We start from the raw sequence: 22,461 nt of genomic DNA, 5'->3' as shown, positions 1-22,461 counted from the left end.
TCTTTAAGTCAAGTCTCTTCTGCCTGGACAAGTGGCTAGGAAGAATATAACAGCAGAGAGACTTGACAAATACCAACAATCACTTCTGATCAAATAAAAAGCATGTTGTCTTCCTGAATACATTATGCTAAATCTGCATGTAAATGAGAAATGTATAAATAGAATTAGGTATTAACTGACATTAGGTTTTCTTTTTTATGGGGAGGAGGTGGGGGATGTTGTTATTAAAGGAGTTAAATTCTAACATCTGTTTTTAATTCTACCAGCTTATTTGTCTGTTTATACCTACAGGCTTTCAAGACATCATTCAACACTGCTAATTAAACCTGACAAGTTTTGTTCACTGCCATGCTTCCCTGTATCCCTGCAAGCCACTTACTCATGTCAGTGCTGTCATTGCAGGTGACACTGATGCTTGATGGAGAGATGACAAGGGGCTAGAGTGCCCCCAAAAGGGATGAGAAGAGGTTCACCTTGTCCCCTGTCAGACAGAGAAGGGAAGTAGCAATGGATGGCAGTGACCAGTGCTCTGTCCACAAGCTTTTATCTCATCTCCAGGCTGCAATAGAACCCTCCAATTTTCCACAATGGCTGACTGAAAACACAAATCCAGAGCAATATTATCTAGCATATGTCTAAAATGCCACAGAAATGGGACTCCAACTTAATTATGTGATTCCAGCTATATTTGGAGAAGACATGCCATGTTAGACACACACTGTAGGTTTTTTTAGTGCAAGAACCCATCCAATAGCCATGCCTGAGGGAACTTTGCTATTTGTGCTGCAGTGAAAACAGCACAGTGCTGACTCAAGAGAGGAGTGGTGCATGTGCAAGTAGCCTGTGCCTATGAAACATTTGCAAAGTGGCTGATTTGGCTCAGCTCACATGATGCACTTTATGGAAGAAGCCACAAAGGACAAATGCCAACAACTGTATTCATTTCTTCATATTCTGGACTTTAGACTTCATAGATTTGGACACAGACATTATTTGTTAGCCAGTTACATACACTGTTCTTTCAACCAAAGCAACCAACCAATCCTGTGCCATCCAGAGAATTCTGCTGCAAGGACAAGCAAGTAGGTCAGGGACAGCCCATTATAAAATCCCAGCCTCTGAACTCTGCATCATGTAAGTACTTTTCATGGTACTAAACACACTCTCACTAATCAACAGGCAGAAGGGTGAGTGTTTAGTGGTGAGCTTACAGTGCTGGTCAAAGGTTGCACTGGATGATCTTCAAGGTCTCTTCCAACCAAAGACATTCTGTGACTGCTGGGATCCACGTGGAGCTGAGCAGATTGTGAGGCATGCAGGGAGAAAACCCAGTGAGATAAGGGGGCAAGAAGTAGCTGTGCACATTTTGACTCAATTTTTTGCCACAAAGAATTTTTTCTTATTTTTCTCCAAATCAGTTTCGCAATCAGAACAGACTTTTTTTTTTTTTTTTTTAATGACCAGTGTGCTTTCAAATGTATTTTTAAAGCTGTTTCAGTCTGGAAGAGGCCCTTTGTTACACAGACATACAGTGCTTACTACCTGGGGGCCTGGCTCCCTGGGTGAGGTGTCTAGACATCTCTGCAGTGGAAATAACAACCACACAGCCTAGCACTCTATTGAATCCACTAGTTTTAGCATTAGGAGTAATTTCATGCCCCAGGTTGCCATAATCAAACACATCTGTTGCATGAAAATTATCCACTGCCAACTTGAGTGCAAAGCACCATATGCCCAAATTATCTGTGTTCACAGGATCAACCTTACCTCCTAAAAGACTACATGAAATACCACACATTACACCATCCTCAATGCTGCTTCAGTCATTCCAAAACCCAGATGAAATTCAAGAAGATCTAAAAATCCACTTTGAGGAGAGATGGACTTAAATCAAGAATGGTAGCTTTGACAAGTAATAGTCCAACAGCTACTGCACTGCATGCTAGGAATACAAAAACTATATTCCAAATGCTTTCACAAAAACAGATTAAAGCATTTCTCTTGATCCTTTAAGAAATAAAAAACAGTAAAAAAAAAACTACTGTTAATTTAAGGCAGTTTTTAGCTTCACTTGTCTACAGCTATGCTTTCATAGTCCAGTACAGCAAAACATCATGACAGATATGCAAATCTGGTATTTCCAGGCAGGAAAGGTGAAATCCCTACTTATGAAAGGTTGAAGACTGATCTTTAAAAGAAGCCTGCAGCTGGTTTCTGTCACCTTTCTTTGTCCACTGGAGCCAATAAGCAGGCTCTCAGCTTTAGGAAAATGGCGATTTTGCCCCCATGAGGAAAAGAACAACAGAACTCCCAAAACTGAGCAAAGAATTCACCTTTTCTTTGTGGGAAGTCACTCTGAAAAATCAAGGTAAAAAAGAGAGGACAGAAATTACAAAAAAATAAATCATTTTTAGACAGAAACTTTTGCAAGTCAGTAAGAAGGAAAAAAAAAGTAATAATTTACAAGCAGTTCCCACTAATCCAAACACATTTCAATTTGCTTCCTATTTTCCTTCCTCACCTTGTCTGGTCTTGGTACTGCTTTGCCATAGTTATTGAGCTGATCACACAATTCTGCAACTGTCACTTTTCCTTTGCAGACTAACAGTAAACATTCTTCTGATTTTCCTTTCTCCCACTTATGTCTGTTGTATTGCTCTCTCTGGCCTCAAGTTGAAGAGATACCCTCTACCTATTAATGCTACACATTCCTCAGGTCCAACAGTCTAAAAGCTCATAAATCTTTAGGAAAAGAAAAATGAAAACAATTTTAATATATTTATATATATTACTCTTGGGACACTGAGAGCCTCTGATTTACTCTCAAAGACACAACTTTTCATACCATAGGGTGACACACCCTTCATCACTGTTAAGGACTGGACCTTCCCTCTTGCAGTGGCTTCTCCACTCCTCCAAACCTCTGCATCTGGAAGGCTCTAACAAAATAAACTCCAACCACCACCAACCAGCAGAGCACCATTAGGAAGCAGAAGTGTACACAAGTTCATCCACTACATAAAATTCAGCTCTCTAAGCCACCTTAGAAACTCAAATTATGAAGCCTGCACCACAGGAAACCCAAGTGAACTGGGCCCAGAGAGCAAACTCCATGAGACTAAACACCTCAGGAGCACTGAGAGCTCAAATCCATGGGGGTACACAGCACACTCACAGTTAAAAAACCAAAAAAAACCAAAAAAAAACCTCTTTAAAGAGGTCCTCTTGAAATTTTCAAATACATCCAAATTAACATTAACTACAATTCTATCCATAAACCCACACAATGAAAATATTCCATCTAGAGCAGGCAACAGAAAACCAGCAAAGCACTTCCTCATTTTTGCAGTGCTTTGGGATGCAATTGCTCCACGTTTTCTTCTTAAATACTGAGTTGCCTGATTGAAATGCAGCTCAGACAGCACCCAGGCTTACTTCTGGATCACTAACAAATTGGTCCGATTTGAAAATGTCAGGATCTGGTTAGCAATTCAAATGACCACGGTGGTAATTACAGCTTTTCATGTTCCAGCATGTTGCACTGCATCAAAACTGACACAAATGCCTGGTTTTATAATATCACAGCACGGAAATAAATGTCCAAAATGATATGAAAATGTACTAGTAAGAGATTAATAACTGTTCTTCTAGGAAGAAAGATGGCTCTTTTCAACCAGTATATTCAAAAAAAACCTTGTCTGATAGCATCTCTCCTTGAGGGAAACTGAATTATATTATCACTCATAAGCTATAATCATTTCTGTCAGCACCAGTCAGAATATTTGAAGGAAAAGAGGAGGAGAAACAGGGAAGGGGCTGGGGGAAGAACAGTGCAATCTTATTTATAAGTCCAGAGAGATAATACTTAAAGGTTCCCCTCTAGCATTTTGTTCTCTCTCCCACCCAGTAGACTAGAACATATTTCAAGTGTTTTATTTTGATCATAAAGTGGAGGAACTGTGTGGATAGGGAGCAATGCATCATGAGCGATGTGCTCAGCTCTACAATCTTTGGTACAATGTGTCAGTTTGAAATATGGCCCTAAAGCAATATGCAGAAGGGAAACTTTTTTATTTTTCAGGAAAGGAGGAGGAAGAAAGGTCTTTTGAAGTCTAATGTGCCCCCATAAGTCTGTTTATAAAATAAAATAAATAAAACAAGCAATGTCTTCAGTAGATCTCTTGTGCAGCAGCCAAACCACATTCCAGAGTCACTCAGCTGCCTCCTAGCTACAGAACAGTTTAAGCAGATCAACACTTGGTACTTCTGTCTCCTGCAAAGTCTGTGGGGTGGGGACACCAACCAGGGCTTCCCATGAGCACCTTCAGTCCCACTTGCTCATCTGACATACCACAGAACATACTCTCTCATCACATGTGTGACTGAGAGAACACAGAATAGCCTGGACCAGTATCTTCACAGGATGACTCAAGCTTTCTCATACTTTCCACCTGCCTAACAGGGCTGAGTATCCATGTTTTTACCCATGATTTTAAGATGGAAAGACATCTTTCACCTTTCATCAAACAATGTTGGACAACACCCTTCCCTCACCCCCCCTAACAGTGCTGTAGTTTCATGGGGTTTGTTTGTTTGTTTTTGAAGTATCTACATCTTTCCCTGTACTTCAGCAAACAACAAGGCCACTGCTAGAGCTACAGGTCCTTCAGCAAGCTACCCCGTCAACACTTGGTCCTGACACCAAAAAAAAAAAACTTTAACATTATCCAAGGTCTCTCTTCACCACTCCAGGCTCTAACACCAAGGTAGATATTCTTGAAATCACCCTGTGAAACAGACCAGAGAGCTGACTGCAACTTTACCATCCTGATCAGATGAACCAGGGAGGAGAGAGCAGGAGAGACCACTGGTTTGGTCCACTTGGTCTTGTAGCTCACAGGGGCACAACACCGTTGGCACAGAGAAAAGAAAGTGGGTGAGCAGCAGTGTCATCTCCCATAATAATGCAGCTTAGGCCAGAGTAAAATGTAACAGAAGTGAAGCAGACAAACTAACAGACAAGTTACTTGTCTCAGGAGGTATCATGTCCACTTTGAAAAAAACCAGACTCCTACACTTCAGTTTCTACCTTGCAGAGGAAAGAAAAAATCTGCACCATGTGTGCTAAGTACCACACAAGACATGCAATCATCCACTGGTGCATGAGAATCTGCAGTAAGAATCAAAAAAAAAAACCCACAGGAAAGTGAATCTGTAGGTTCCAATCTTATCATGAGGTACTTAAAGATTTGGATTCAGCATCAATACACACATCCTCATCTTTGCCATTGTCTTTTGTGACTTACAGAACATTTAGTGAAGTTGGTCAATACACTGGGAAATCACAGAAAAGTTCCTGCTGTGTGACTTCTACCAGACAAATCTGGCAAGAACTTGAATCCTTAGCAGAGGAGACAGTAAGGATTTTAAGACACAGTCAAGTGACCAATAAACAGCAACCTACCAGCCTTCTTATGCAAGGCTACTGAGTTAATCCTGCAATAGCTCATTTCCCCATCTCAAGCACAAGGAATGCAAATTCCATTGGGGAAATATGGCTTATACTACTGGAGGTGCAAGAATCAGGCAGCCTTTCCTTAATTACAGTAATGCAGCTTAACAATGATTTTCCAGGAACTAGAACTTCTAGTGTATTATCTGGTGACATTTATTAGGCACATCTTTACTGTAAAACACGTGTGGATATTCACTCTGTATTTTCTGCAGAATTTCACATGCACAAGGTGCAAACAATATGCAGACACACGTGACTGTCCTGACCAAAATTTCCAGACTCTTGCTATGTGGTTTTATTGGACTATTGACCAGACTTCAAAGAGCTCTAAAGACATTAGGAAATGAAAGGTATTTGAATACCAGGGTCAGGCTGCAGCACACTGTAAGCAAGCCCAGATGCCAAAGATTTCCCTGAGCTTCAAGTTCTCTGCCACTAGGTACTACATAAACTCAGCTAGCATCCTTCTTCTCCAAGTTATTTAATGCAAATGTGGCCTTTTGAATCCAACTTCTGTGTCACTGAAAAAATTACCAAACTTAAATTTCTTATTTACATTTAATGAGACTACTACAAGAAATAAAACACAACACATACTGGAACCACTTGAGACTAAGTGCCATGCAAAGCATGAACCAATTCAGAGCAGCAGCAGAAATTGGCTCCCCTCCTTATTTCTCCTCAACTAAAGAGGTGTTAATACTCACTGTCACCCCAACGTTTTCCAGAATTTTCAGAAGGGAGGTAAATTTTGCAGAGAACTGTTAACTTTATAGCTCCTGCCAGACTTGGGAGGAAGAGAATTACAGCCAAGACTGCAAACTGAGGCTCCAGCCTAGCAAGGTACAGCATTACTCCTATGCTCAGCCAACCCTTTCATACTGTCTCAGCAAGAAAACCACATCTGATACAGCATGACACAAACTGTCATGAAACAACCTTCTCTGTTGCTTAACAATAGTAAAAAAATCTAATGACCAACGACTACAAAGGGGAAAAAAATCAATACCACAATCAAAAAACTCCTAAGATTTTCATCTAGGTAAAAATCAGATCTTATAAATATGCTTCTTCTGTCCAAAACTCAAGGCCTTCTACAACTGAGGTATCCTAATAGATTTGATTGAAGACAAAACAAGGACCTGGCGAGCCAACAGGACTACACAGGAGGAGGCATGCTCAACTGGAATAATTATTTAGAACATTTCTTATCTTCAGAGCATGGGAAATAAATAAAAAACTACTGCAGTCATCTGGAATCCCTTTCTGTCAGGAATATTTTGGTAAAGAAAGGAGTTCATAAATTCATACTCAGCGAACCACTTTGCAACAGATTACAAGATAGATACATGCTCTCCAATTCTTCTTCCACCCAAATTTTTAGATGTATAAGTAAAAACATTTCATCTAAGTTTTCAAAAAATATTTTCAAAGTACTAAAAGGCAGAGACACTCTAACATTTTTCTTTCAGACTACTTTTCATTTGTATCTACGATCATATTAAAACTGTCTTGATCAGAACTGTCCCATTATTCACCCCAATTTCAATTCCTGGAACCAGAACAGAAAAAAATAATCGAATTGGAAATAAAATCTCCTTTAATGAAGTTAGTCTTGTGTAAAACAAAACCAAGTAAGAAATTCTGAAGCTTAAAGTAAAAACTGCTGGAGCAGAGGCTTTTTCACTATAGGCCTCAGCCTAAAAAGGGCCCACCAGATGACCTAAGCTCCTAGGTGTGAGTTAATAGTAGTAGTAATTAAAAAAAAAAAAGGCAAACAGGCAGATTGGATTCCCAGTGGATGAAGACAGTCTAACAATTTGCAACGAACACGTTTGAAGTCAACTTCAAGTAATATGCTAACAAGAATTATGTGCATCTGTTCCATGCTCCCAGAGAATAATGCCATCAAAACTGAATTTAAACATTTCAAAGCCACAGAGAGCCTGAGCATGTCTTTGACTAATTAAAATTGGTCACATTAATGAGGTCATAAGCTTACCCCTTTGGACATCAGCAAATTCTGGCTAAGGTCACTTCATCAAGCAAAATAATAAATGTCTGTGTTTAAAAGGCATGAACAATACATTTATTTAATTAACATATTATTGGATTGAGGGAGATTTATGGAGTCATTTGAATTTTGGAAGACCCACAATAGCTCTCTCCAGTCATAATACTACTGAGACATAACAACATGCAATAAAATTTAAAAAAAAACAAACAGGTCAAAACTAGAACAACAGCTCAACTATTAATAAGGCCAAATCAGTGCTTGATACAAACCCAACCTGTTTTTGCTAAAGAGTATCAATTAGCTTTCTTTTTCTTTAAAAGTAACAGGGAAAAAAAAATTAGCTTTAACTGTAGGTTGCATCCATATTACTGAGCCTGTTGCATCTCCCAAGTTCCTTATGTAAATTACAGATATTCTTTTCCTAGATTCAAGTTAAAAGGGGAGCAGGGGATCAGAACTGGTGTCTAAACTTTCACTGCAACAAGCTAGAAGGGTTTTTTAAGTCTTGATATTTCTATAATATAATATAAAGTGGGGAAATTAAGATTATGAAACAGAAAATAAAGATTGGGATTCTCAGACTGCACTCTGCAGAAAACAAGATTAGCATAGTAATAAGGGATTAAAATGCTCAATCTACAGGAATGTTACAGCAACAGGCAGGAGGTGCCAGGAAAGCTGAGCCAAGGTGTGCAATTACCATCAATTGTCCCTGCACCAGGAGCTCCACACATCAGAGCAATGGGTTCTCTATCAGGAGGGGCCTCTGGGTATCACTGCAATATAAATAAATGTTTAGGTGAGAAACTGACAGTTTTAAAGACTATTACTTCCTTTACAAAGCATGGAAAACCATGCTAAAGCATTCCCCATGGGATCTGTTCCTGTCTGAACACAGATTTACTCACTGTGCTCCAACTGTCCCATATGACTATAGGCAATTCATTAATTTATTTTTTTTTTTTTTTAGCATACTGGCACTAACAAACTCTGAAGCCTACTAAATGAAAATAATCTCCTTATGCTGCAAAATCAAAACCCCTCATTTCACCAGATCTGATTATTGTATATAAAATAAAGCTAATCAGTGTAATTATGCAGTTGAAAAGTGCATGCTGTGGACCCACAGATCATCACAGACAATAAATGCTGAGGTGCCAGATGTGCCTCAGGTTTGCTTAACTAGTGTTTTGCAAAGGTCTTTTAAAAGCAAATACCTTGCTTTCAAATTATTCTTTCAAACTCAATTATATAAAGACAAATGGAAGAACTTTCCTACCATTTGCTTTCAAATCAGAACATTTCACCAGAAGCTTACAATTCTGAAGATGAAGCTCAATAATGTCATGCACCATGGTGTTACATCAGCAAAGGGCTGGTTATAGACATTCAGAGTCCCATTCAGTTGCCCTGAGAGGGCTGATCAGCAGTTTACTAGACTAATAAAACATTATCTCCACCTTGTAATAATTTAGCATTAATATGTAAGGCTTCCAAAGGATTCTAGCCACAGAAACACTGTTCAGATTAAATTAAAATTTTAAAAAAGTAAATTAACCCATGAGGTACCCAGCAGCTTTATCTAATTAACAAGAAACAGGCAAAATTTGATCAAAGACTTCCAGAAATTCATTGTCCATGATTTGGGAATTCCAGCTGTACTTTTCCTCAGTTAACACAGCTCTGAGCTGAGGTATCAATACCATTCTCTCACACACAGGTTGTGCAGCCCTGGGCTGAAAACCACTTTGACATTTCTGGCTTGGTATTCTGCCCTCAATAAGTGCATTTGATGCTCATGTGTAGCCTCCTGGCTGCTGGCTTCCATAGCCATCTGTCAGGATGGCATAGTGCCTGGTTACTAGCTGATGTGCCAGTTTTACTAGGGCAGAGATGCCAAGAATAGGTGGTTTTCAATGCATAGCCAGCACATTAAGTCACTTTTGTCTGAATGCCTCTCCTCCAGCATCCCAATGAAGGCAAGGGTAGCCATACAAGAAGAGGCCAGAAGTACATCCAGAGTCTTCCCCAGTTCAGACAGAGACCTATACCACATGCTTAAAATGAAACAAGACTATCAAGAGCTTAACAATTACAAAATAATTTGCTCAAAAAGTCTGGAAATATTTCAAGCCAAAACACTGCACATGGGCTTGTGTGCAAAAAGCCCTATAAACCCTGGAGTGAACCCTCTCACTTAAAAATGAAAATGCCTCAGTGATGTTTAACATGTAAAGCAAATTAAAGCCACTCCAGCTCCAACACAGTGCCTGTACATAGAGGTTTAACACATCTAATTCATTACACAGTTGAAATTAATTTCAAACTACATTTCTGTTTTGATTCCTGTGTTTTCTCCACAATGGAGACAAGCTTTAAACTATTTTACTGCCAAAACATGACTAAGAGGGATGTAAATTAAAGTAGTTCTTACATAGCTTCATCCTGTAAAGGTTAAAATTCTGAACAATGAACTCCAGTTTTTATTTTCATGCCTGTAAGACTTCATGTGTCTCTCTCATCCTAAAATAAAACACTGAACAGAGAAACCCTCTGCAAGACTGAAAACTTCCATCTATGTCATGGGTAGGGAACTTTTTGACCGGGAAGAGGTCACACAGCCATGGTAAGGGCAGGTACACACTCTCAATTTCCCCAGCCCATGACTGGGGAAGCCAATTCCACTGGGTAGCAAGGCACATGTACTTCCACAGGATCAGAAAGGAATAAATCCCTTCCCCTTCTTATTATTCCATGAGGAAAAGGAGCAGTGAAGAAGAGGCTGCAGGTTGTAAGAATTATAGTGAGAGAACTCACCCTTGTGCCAAGTTTGATGCCAGTGCTGTAGCTGAAGCAGTGGGCAACCAGGTAGAGTGTGTTACCCATTGTACTCTTTCCTAGCCCCCCAGCCATCTGACAGGCTCTATACTGCTGGCACAGGCAGAGAAAGTATTAAAAAAAATTAGCCTCAAGGCTAATGGCAACAACAAAGAGATCCAATCACACAACATTAAAAAGCAAAGTTGATGGAGTTCCAGTACATGCAGAGGGCTCCTGTTAGAAGGCAAGATCCAGCCAGCACACAGGAGTACAACTGACCTTTTTTGGCAGAGATTTTTGCAAATACATTTGATTTCCCCAGTTGTATGGCAAACAAAGGTGCCAATTTTGAAACATGTATGAATGCTGAGTACAATTTGTCCTATTTGGACAAAGTCCATTAAAAAAAATGCACAAAGAAAACCAAAAAACCTCATCTTACTCTGCTCAGACCCCAAAAACTACTTACCTTCTCTCCATTTTTCCATTATGACATTACCTTTGTTTCTCTTTCCAGACTTTTCCTCCACTCTTCCCATCTCAAAGTCCTATCTAGCTCCCGGGTAAGCTAAAGCCAGAATTCCAAATCACCTACATTTGTCATGTCAACAACAGCAAGTTCCCACACAGACCTCTATCTGCTGCACCTGAGAAATGCTGATTTGAGCCTCAAGTCAGAAACACAAGCAAGCATAAGGTCACTGGGCTCTGTGAAACTCAAGAGAGGGCTTACCACAGGAACAAAATAATGCTGAGCCCAGCTTCTTCTGACAAGAGGGACCAGCCCTTCAAATCAGAGGATTTCATGTTAAATGTTGTCAGACTTAGTATTTCCATTATGAAGTGCACTAGCAAGCTTTATGGACAAAGGAAACTTGCTTGTTCCATGCAGGAGTTACCAGTATTTACAGATGTATTTCAGCTCCTTGCTACAACACCACTCAATAGAAAATTTTCAATAAAAAGGCACTTCCTAGCATAATTTTTTTATAACAGATCCAAGAGCTGTGAAGAATGCCTTTGCGTTTCTAGTTCTAGTCATGAAAAAAAATATTTAGTCTCACAATTATTTATACTTCCAGGCAGCAGGCCAAGTAGCCCAGAGAAGCCTTTTTACCACACTTGATAGCATCATGCAGCCCAGGTGCAAGCCCTCCTGGATCCCTGACAAGTGGCAGAGAAGGGATGTTTAAGGGCCATTCCTGAGCAACTCAGTTCTTCATCAGGGAGTCAATTTGTTCAGTCTCTGTTCAATGGTCAGGGCAAACCACAGCACAGAGAACAGATCTGCTGTTGTTACTTCCCCTCCACCCTGCCAGGAGAAAACAAAAGCGAAATAAGGGAGACCTAAAAATTCGAAGTGGTTTACAAGAAGAAGGTAACAGCAGTAACCCCTGAGTTAATAATGAAAAACATACAGATATGTACAAAACGCAATTCAGTGGTCGCCAACAGAAGTATCCAGCAGCCCTCATGGTAGAAGCGCCTCAGGAAAAGTGTCCAGGGCTGTTCCCAGCAGCCGATGGAGCCGGATCCTGCAGGGGACCCCTCGGGCTACAGGCACAGAGCAGGAGCTCCGCTCCAAGATGGCGCCGGAGCAGTAAAGGGCGGCAGCAGGAAGGGGCGGGTTTCCCGCGCTCCCGGGTGTGAAGGGAATGGCAGGAGATGGGAGGGAATCCTGACCCATTTCTGCTCTGCCCATGGATCCCTCGGGGTCCTGAACAACGACCTTTCTCTAGAGGCTTCGTACTGACACCAGAAAATTAGTCTGTGGCCTCTCAACGCTCTAATGCCTGATCACCTTCTCTGTAAAGAAGAGAATATCCAACCTAATCTAATATCCAACCTAAACCTCCCCTGGCAGAGTTTAGCCCGTGCCCTCTTGTCTGACTGATGGAGCAGAACCAGACCCCCCCTGGCTCCAACCTCCTTTCAGGGAGTTGGAGAGAGTGATGAGGTCTCCCCTGAGCCTCCTCTTCTCCAGCCTCAACACCCCCAGCTCCCTCAGCCCTTCCTCACAGGACTTGTGCTGGATCCCTTCACAGCCTCCTTGCTCTTCTCTGGACCTGCTCCAGCACCTCAATCTCCTTCCTGAGCTGAGGGGCCCAGAACTGGACACAGGACTCAAGCTGTGGCCTCCCCAGGGCTGAGCACAGGGGCAGAATCCCTTCCCTGGACCTGCTGGCCACGCTGTTCCTGAGCCAGCCCAGGATGCCATTGGCCTTCTTGGCCACCTGGGCACACTGCTGGCTCCTCTTCAGCTTCCTGGCAATCCAGAAAATCCAAGAAATCGCTCATGGGACTTTCACTCACCTCTTAAAAAGAGGTGGCCCAACTCCAATGTGTTCCTTCCAGCACTGCCTGCCCAGGAAGAGGTCAGTACACTCTCCATACCAGGATATTTTCCATTCAGCGTGTGTTCTGCTCGTTTTGTGCATATATTTTCCTGCAATATCTGATTTTATCTCCCATTCGAAAACACTGCACCACATTAAACTAAATTCATTTCATCCTTGCTATTTCTACACTATAATTATATTATAGATCTCATAAGCTAGGCTGTGAGAAGCAACTATCTGCTTTATTTGAACAGGAGCAGATTACACTTGCTCAAAATTCTATAGAATTTGTTTATGTTTGCATGATTTGCAAGCCCTTGTGGAGAAAGAGTACCACTGTAACCACCATGTTTGGTTTTTAAAGTGCTTGTTTTTCCTTCATGTAGCAGATATCATCTGTAGTCATCATGCCTTAGTACACTGAGCCTCCAAGACAGATAATTATAGCAGAGACAGGCAAGATAAGGCTTGTTGAATATCTCAGCTGATGCTTTCCCCTGCAAGCAAAGTCTCCACTGTTACTGTTTACTGGTAAACTGCTCAAATTAGTTCCTCACATCCCAGAAAGACAGCCCCCCACCATTTTCCTTTGAGAGCTTTTAAGTTTCCAGAAAATTCCTCTCCCCACTCTCTTAGCCCACACCTCCCTGAAAAAAAAAAATAAAATTCAATGGCCCCTTTATTTTATGCCCTTATGCAGAAGAAGCATCCCTGGGACTTGGGACTGAACTATATGCACTCAGTTCAGAATTCTACTTCCCTGATTGCTGAGGACTTCACAGTATTCCTTCCACAGGAGGGAGAGGGAATGTCCTCTATCCTTTTCCCATCACCTGGGCCACCCTGATCTGTGGATGACCCCTCTTTACTTTTAAACCAAAGCTTCAGAAACCTGCCTAGTGTTCTCCCTTCGTGGAGCCATATTCTGTCAGAGCTGGGCTGTTTGAAGGCTCCCTGAGACCAGGAAATTATATCCATGCACTCAGGGTGGAAAAACATCTCAATTCATGGTAGCATAACTCCTTGCAAGGCACCTGTAATCACATTACCCAAACTAGAGATTTAAATGAGCATCAACAAAAAAGCCCACTGAGAGCAAACCATGGAAAACCAGACTCACTCTGTTAGGTGACATCCTTCAAAAGGTTTAATATTGTGCACAAAGAAACCCCAAGCAGCTTTAACAAGCAGTGACCAGAACAAAGTCACATTGGTCCTGCAGAGTACACAGAGCTAAGTTACTCAGAGCTGCATCTCACAACCTGCAGCAACCAAACTTAGAGTGCAGGAGATGTCAGGACACTGTACAAAAACAGATCTTAATCCAGGGTATCCATCAACTACAGAAAGGTGAGAGGAAAAAAGTCACTCAAAAGGATAAAGCCTCTGTTCAAAACGTTTACTAAAGCAATTATTGAAGTGTGAATCAAATTCACCAAGTGCTAAGAAGGCAAGGAAGCCACTCTTAATTGGACACAAATGATTTTTTAAAGCTCTGCAAAGCAGGTGCAGTGTGTAGCAAGCTTGTTATTTTACCTAGAGAGGACTCTAAGCGTGACACCCAGGGATCAGGGATTCCTGGGAGAAGGAATATTAAAAAAAATACAAACAAAACAGAAAAACTGTAAAGCAAACAGCTCTGTTAGAGCTGTTTACAAACAGGAGATTGCAAGAGACAGTGTGAGAAAGCATTTTGCTGCAGATCCTTATTTTGAGAGGCCAGGAAGGACCCCAAACCACTGCCCTGTTGTGGTACACTGACACAGAGGGCAGTAGTTCCAACACTACCCCCTCCAGAATACCTATGGGTCCATGACTGCAGCAAACTTTTCAGTTCATGTATGGGATGACATCTCTCCTCTATGCTTTTGAACACCTTTGTTTTTACCTATGCTCCTTGAGAAAATTAGAAAAAACTATCTGCAACTTCCTGGGTATGACTGATGACATAAAATATTATAAAAATACAATAAAATCTAAAATTCCTCCTGGCATTAATGGAAGCAACCTGGGAGACAGCTCCATTATTTAGAATGGTTACATGCTACTGCTCCTACCTTTTATTCTTTTCATGTCTTATGATGATTCAGATTTTGCAGTCTATTCTCCAAGGAAATATATAATACGAAAGGTGGAAAGCTGGTGAAAATAAAGATTAATGTAGAACACACAGAGAAAATGTTCCTTCTAAGTAGTATCTCCAAGGACTACATTTGTACTCATTCTTTCCTGTAGAGAACCTGAAAACTTTGACTAAATATAACCAACCCCACTGGATACATTTGGGCTTGGAAATATCTGTTCAGTAATCATAAAACCATTAATATATGAGAAGAATTGGTATTGCTAAAGTAATACCATGCTGCCAGGAATAATTGCCCATTACTTAGCATATAACTCCTGTAAGAAATGTCCACATTACTACAGAAATTGCCTTTTAAAAATAAAAATTAAGCTTTTATTCCTCTTTCCAATAGCAACAGAGCAAGTCTTTGGTGCATTTAAAATGGTTTAAAAATCTCCTCAAAGTTCTCAGAGTTTTAAATTACTTCAAGCCTGACCCAGCAGCTGGGCAAGAAAGCAGCTACAGTACCAAGCAACCTTGTTAAAACAAATGCATGCACCTGAAAAAATCTACTATCTGTTTTAAGAAACATCAGTTTAGAGGAGTCACTAGTCCAAATATTCCCAACACCTAGCAATGGTCACAAAGTTCAGAAATGAGGGCAATTTATTGTCCTAAAATAGCTCCTAAAATTTAATCCCAAAAAGCAGCATTATATAAAAAAAAAAAACTACCAAAAAACCCACAACAAACAAAACAACACCAAACCACGAATGCACATGATAAAAAATAGTTTTCTAAAGACTAATTGAATGTAGATCACCATTAGGATTGAAGGTAGAGTAAAAGTATAACTACTACTACCTCTAAATATTACCAAAGACATCATACCTTCTCTTCAGAGGTAATGCTTAAGATACTTTTTTGGCAAAAGCAAATCCTCAAATACATACCCAGAAAATAATTATTGCCAGATTCAAGCTAGGTGCTGCTGGACAGACTTCAACTATGAAAGTAAATATGTTCACTTTTACCACTTCCTTATTCTAAATTCCCTTCAAACCCACTTTTTCAAAATACCCAAGTAAATTTTAGGTGCTAGCTTACATTTTAAAATACACCTAATTAAATCAGGCTAAGATTCAAGAAAGCAAAAAATTACAATTTTCATCTTTTCAGCTGAATCTATTAATGAAACTTGGCACAAGTTTACCCAAACATTTTCAGACTTCATTTTATCTGTTCTGGATAAGAAATAATTGTTGTTCTGCCACTGCTATAATTTATTTTCTGGATAAATAACCTTCTGAGTGTTTCCTTACTTTAAAATACATTCCTCTAACTGGCTTTATTCCCAAAATGATGACCAAACCCTCGTTAAGAGTTCTGAATTGGTGTAACAGGAAGTAACAGCTACGTATGATGAAAAAGAATTTGTTTATTCTATAAGGCAGCAATTTATTGCACACATTAACTTTCTAAAATTTAAAGGAAATGTTCTAATTTATATGACAGAAGTAGAAAAGTCTATCCAAGCAGAAATTTCCAGCTGAGTATATGAAATAAGCAAAATCCCATACTGTTTCTGCCATGGCCTCTCTCCAAGTACCCACCAGTCCAGTTTCTTGTTTTAACAAGATTAGTTTCCAAAGTTGGGTTTTAAGTTGCTGGGGTTTTCCCCCCCCTTTAAGTTTACCATAAGTAAACTTCATATCTGCTGCTGTTAAATGACAGAAGCCTCCTGAAATGACAGTCTCATTCATCAGTAGAGCTCAGAGATCCTTGAATAATTTTAAACAGAATTAATCATTAGCTTCTCCTCCTCTAAAGAACCTAAATTAACCCAACCACAGTAGGAGACACCCCTGAGTGATTCTGTGGATGGTAAGGATGCTGGCAGGAATGGTTCTGAAAGTTGGCAGATCTGCAGGCTCCCAGGGGAATCAGAACCTTCCTTTCCTCATGGGAAACACTCAGGGAATCATTTGGCCCTAATTTTTTCTGCACACATAGCTTCATTCTTTATCTCATTTCTACATCTCAGGGTCTCCTCCTTCAAGGATGTTGAGCTCCTCCAAGTTGAACATGGTTCTGCTCTTAAAGCAGAGTGTTTTATACCCATGCACCTGAACAGATTCCTTTATAGTTCTGTACAGATAAAAGAAAGTCAAAATGCCAGGAGGCATGTAGCATTTTCAACAAAAATTCCCATGCTACAGTCAGCCTAATCTATACTGGTGTACAGGCCAGTACATAAATGACTTTAATGTCTTTTAGTTATAAATTAAAGACTACAGCTTTGCAGCCATCTTCTACCAAGTTTTCAGGGCATCCGTGCTCAGGCTGCAAAACTTGCTAAAGGGGTAGAGAAAATTATAAAGGTTTTTAATCCAGATGAATCAACACCAAACCTCACAGTTCTCACAGATTCTTCTTATATAGTCTTTATAGTCATAAAACCAGAAATTAAACACACAAGAACTTTCAACATTATAAAGGTGAGAAAGGTAATTCTTCAAGTCCCTAACTGTAAGTGACATGGGAAAGCAGCTTATTTTATACCTTACATTGCAAGGAGAGCTGGACACTTGTGAGTAGGCCCCAAGTTTGCCCAGGCCATGCTCCATGCAGGTGACAATGTCATCCTAGCACAGAGCACAGCCTGACAGTCCTTGGTACTGACAGAGAAACAGCAGCTCAGTTTCAATGCAAGTTGACTCACTAAGGCAGTTCCCAACTCGAGTTCATTCACCTATGGTTGGCCAAATCTCATCTGCCCCTAGACAGAGCTCTGATCCAGAGGAAATGTAGGAATTCCCAGAGAGAATCCTTTGCCAGGAGCCAAACTTGCTGCTGAGGTACATGTTGATGATAGACAAGAGTTTCTCACAGCTGTGTGCCCCCTGTGCCAACTGCTTGGATGCTGTCAGCATCTAGAAATCCTGGAGAAAAGCCTTGTATCAGGGGATGTATCCCAGATGGCAAATCTCTCCTCAGCTTCTCCAGGAAAACTATTCCTGAAACATGGAGCCACAGTAGAAGGCATTAGGACTGGCCATGGAGCTTCTTTGGCCACTCCTGTTCTTTAAACCTAAAGCCCCTATCCAAATTTACACAGCAAGATAAAACTGCAAGCTCCAGGAAAGCAGAGTTCCTGCTCTTGGCTGCTGTGCCAGGAAAGGTCATCCTGCAGGGTGGATAGAAATTAATGCTATTCCACTTTAACTGTTACTTTTTACTCTGTTAAGGTGCCTTCTTTTCACAAATAAGCAGGCACTTGAAAGACCACAAAGGCTGCTGAGTCTAAGATCCAATTCTTTTCTGTCTTTTTTGTCCTTGGTCACTAAGGCCATTGGTTTCCTGTACCTTCCCACCATCAGGAAAAGAGGATCACTGGAGGTATCAGTGCAAGGGGATATCAGCCTGGATCCAACACAGTGCCCTACCTGTTCAGTAGTGTACCATGCCTGTAGTTTAAAAGACATTTTGATTAAGAACCCTGGAGAGTTAAATGACAGGTTTAGAGAAAGCATTTAAGAGGGAACAATCCAAAAGGCTGAATTCTTCTTCTTGCCAGGGGTGGTGTAGGGCTTTCATGCAGCAGTGGGGAACATGGAACTGCTACCTCTACAGACAGCAACACCACAGGAAAAAAAAAAAGCAATATATAAAGGAGAGTTGTATGCTGTGCAGGACTGCAAGAGATCAGCATGGCAACGGAGACACCACCATCTCAGATTCCAAGATATGCCAGTGTGCCCTGCAGAAAAACTGGCAGTTCCTAAAAGACCCCAACTGGAAACCTGCTGTGAGCACATGCACTCAGCTCCTTCCACAGCACAGATTTTGCAGCCCTAAGAAAAAACAGCTGGGTTTAGAAACACCCTCCATTCCAGTAACTGACAGTAGTGATTTTTAAAGTAATTTTTGGCATAACATCATTACTCAAACAACAGAAAGCACCAGCTTCCTAGATAGATTTCTTTCCTGACCTACACGGGAACACCAAAACTCCTTTCTCCTAACTGCATTGAGCTGTTACTTCTGCTCAGTTATCTGGAATAAACCCCCTGTTTCTCAGGCTCCATTTCTCACAGTTACAGTCACTAAGCAATGGTTCTGATCATCTTGACATCAGGATCAGAACTGAGGTAGTGCTAAGTCCACATCCAGATGCAGGCAAGACTATGAAGAAGCCACACTCAGACCAGCACAGGGTGCAGCATGGAAATAATAAACAACACATCAAAGACAGTTTCCCAGCTGTAAAAGATTCTTCCTTTTAATTCATCAGCTCATTCAACTGCCACATTACTTTGTTACAGTTCATATTCAATACAAAGTAATCACAAGTGGTTTACTGGGCTAAATATTCATAGCAGTTTGATCCAGAAGTCAATCATAAACCCTTAATATCAGCTTTTCTGTTATTGGAAAGTACTTTTATGATAAAACAAAGTTTTTTGACTTTCAGTAATTTACCATTTGGTCCTAATGTAGTAAAAGAAAAAAAAAATCCTTAGAAGTTTGAAAAAGCCTAAAATAGAACAACATCTGCTAAAATTTAGGTGCAGCTGTTTAGTGAAAAGGTCCAATACTAGAAAATCCAGTATTTTAAGCTCCCTCTGCAATCAATAAAAACTCTATTAAAAATGTCATGAAACGGGGTGAACTATTTTGTCCAGGTTCAAAGTTATTTGTTTTGTGGGGCTTTTTTTTAAAGCATGACTTCTTTTGGTCATCAAAACCTGGAGGGATTTTTTATGATCTAGTGGCTCACAGGTTTTCAGCCAAGCAAGCCAAATTCTAAACCAGCCTAGATAGCTTGCTGCTTTTCTAAAGCAGTCAGAGTTGGTTTAGTTATAAGGATAAAGATCCCCAAAGCAGCTTCACTTTTGGTGTAAGGCCTTACCTGTTTAGTAACTGCACTTCAGTGCTAACCAAAATTACATTAAGCTTATTACCAGGTTCAGGTTCTATTCAGAAACTGTACAGATTTGTGTGCAAAGCATCTTGCATGGCATCACTTCACTGTTCTGGGGGAAAACCTGAATGTTATTTATATAAAAAAATGACCCACACAACACAAGCGTCATTTTGGGCCTGGGGAGTGTGAGTGTAGACTATTCTAATCCTTAGCCACAGCAGTGGGAGTGGTGTCCTTCCAAGCTGTTGATTTAATTTTTAACTGAAATTAAAGTGAAAGGGACAAATTTCAGTTTTCAGCAATAACATCAATCACTAAGCCTCTACCAGGCAGGTAACATTCCTGTTGAAAAAGATAGGGACTGTTAAAATGAGTAAGTTCTATTTGTTACTGTAACCCAGAGCAACCTGAGCATACCAAAAAAACTGAAAAAAAGGGACCCAAAGATGAAGCTTACATCTGCCTGCTTTATGCTACCCAGGGCCTGGGAATACAACACATAGGATAAACTACCTTATATAAGAAGCTGGAGAATAAAGGGTTGATTTAACTGGAAAAACAAGATGTAGTTCCCCCTTTGCCAGCTGCCCAAATCAACATGTCTAGAGCAAAGTTTTAGAGACTGTCAAGTTTCAGACACTATAACCTCAGTATTTCTTGTACAGTTGTTACAGCTCCAAGCACCTCATCAACCTAATTTCCACAGTGATAGTAATGCAGTCATATTGTTATTTAAGAACATGGTAACACTTGAGTAGTCCTTTCTGTTTCTGCTGGAAGAGGCAACAGAAAGGATTAGAAATGTAGTTCACAACCATTATGCTGTTACATGGAACCACAAGCAGCCCAGAAGATTTAGATGGTTCTTGATTCGTGATAACTCTTGGGTTTGATATCCTAGTTGAGAGCATAACATAAAAAAAAAAAAAAAAAAAACCAAACCAAAAAACATGCTTCCATCCTTCTTGGTTAGGAAACTAGAGTTGTGCACAAGACTACTGAAAGTCTGTAGCAGTAAATAAAATAATGCATAACAGAGCAAACTGGAAGTGAGCTGTACACAAGCTGTTACTGAGCTGACAGGGGTTATGTTTTCTGAGCAGTCTGAATGCCTTCACTGACAGAGCCAAAGACACAGGTTCTGTCTTTCATCTTCTTTGGATATGGGTTAGAAGCCATTTTTAATATTAAGAAATATTTCTGTTTCCTTCCTGTATTTTAGGAAAATGTTGATTTACACTTTTAAGTGCACTTTGGGAAGAGGAATGTACTTTTTATTGCTCCTTCATAAAATATTTGGGCTTCCTCTCAGATCTCCTCAAAGAAGCTGTCTAAGCATTGAAGTGAAAGAGCTAACTGTACTTTGAAACATGTTCCCTCCCACACAGAAGACCCAAAACAAATCCCTCTGAGCTTTTATGGATCTTACTAACATCTTCATCAGAACACAAGTGGTTCTTTTGGTCAAAATACAGTTTTCCAAAGGATAAATTGGTATCTCTGCATAGGCAGTTGAAAGACTTCCTGGCTGCTGCTGGGCATGGAGAAAAGCAAATATTTTCTCAGTTCAAGGGCTACATTTTCAGGCCAGGGGTGTCACAAAATTGAACTCCACACAGCTTTCCTCCAGAACACCTGCCTGCCTTTTTCCACAAAAGCTTCATGAACAGGTAGTTTAGACAAGTGAACAGACCAACTTCTGTATGAGCAACAATTTAAGTAGATGAGAACTGGTCTGGTGGGAAAGGAGGTAGCAGGGGATGGTGGGAGATTTGAAATCTCAGCAAACATGAGGGTCATCTCCTGTGGATTCCACAGTATGAAGGCTAAGGAGCTTCAAATGAAAATTCAGGGGAAGCAATTACCATTTCTGTTTTGTTTGGTAATTACACATGTAATTGACCTCCAGAACTTGTTGCTGGAAGGTTCTGTGGGAAGCTTCTGTAAGGTCAAAACCCAAGTGGATAAATTCATGTGGCTCAGGAAGGATCTGAGCCACAGGCAGCTGGCAGAGACAGTTCTGAAGAACACCCCAATGTGCTTGTCCTGTTCCTATACTCACCCCAGGTACCCAGAACTGGCCAGAACTGGAGACCAGGCACAAGCTCAAGGGACCTTTCAGCTCTCCTGGTGCAGTCCTGTGGTGATGGTTCAGGCAAAACTGGTGGAAAATGCAGAGAAACTGAAGATGTCAAGGATAAAATATGTGTTTCTTTGCTGACTTTTCAGAGTAACAGTAAAGGACTGCAGCAGCAATTTTATTTTTCTTTTTTAATTAGTTGGGTCAAAATAAAGTGGATTGTCACAGTTAACCTCAGTGCTGCACAATGCATCTCTGTGAGCACAAACACTATCCAGAATATCCAAGTGACTTTAAAAAGACTTTTATGGATATTCCACTCTCAAAGGATGCTGGACAAGATCAATGGACGCCAACTGAGATCATTATGTATGACTTACCTTGCCCATTTCCTTCCCTTTCTGCCTCTGAGGCTCTTTTAGTGCACTGAATGTCTTTCTGGGGAATTTCATTTAATATCTTGGCAGCATACTCAATTCCTCCTGTCAGATCCTTGAGGCAGTCCTATAAATAAAGGGCAGAATGCTTTATTACTAGACTCAGCAAAAGAAATGTGCACAATGATGTCCTTATTCATACCAAAATATTATTAAAATGTGCATACTGTTTCTGTGGTTCAGAGGCAAAGGGAGTCAAGCAATTGTAACTTAATGGCTTCAGTTCTCCTGGATGCAAGTGGAACACTTGTATTTTGAATT

At 40.4% G+C, this 22,461-nt stretch overlaps 1 long non-coding RNA gene across 3 annotated transcripts in view; it reads right to left on the bottom strand.

The window, feature by feature from the left end:
- Window positions 1–5,396, bottom strand: part of LOC139806096 (uncharacterized) — a 111,210-nt gene extending 105,814 nt beyond the window's left edge. For all 3 annotated transcript variants that reach the window (XR_011730102.1, XR_011730103.1, XR_011730104.1), the window contains exon 1: window positions 5,307–5,396. This is a non-coding gene — a long non-coding RNA (uncharacterized lncRNA). The remainder of the gene's footprint in view (window positions 1–5,306) is intronic.
- Between the last annotated feature and the right edge of the window lie 17,065 nt (window positions 5,397–22,461).

This window comes from Heliangelus exortis, chromosome 21 (genome assembly GCF_036169615.1).
Source record: "Heliangelus exortis chromosome 21, bHelExo1.hap1, whole genome shotgun sequence".
Lineage (NCBI taxonomy): Eukaryota > Metazoa > Chordata > Aves > Apodiformes > Trochilidae > Heliangelus > Heliangelus exortis.
This window is presented reverse-complemented; position numbering and strand designations above follow the sequence as displayed.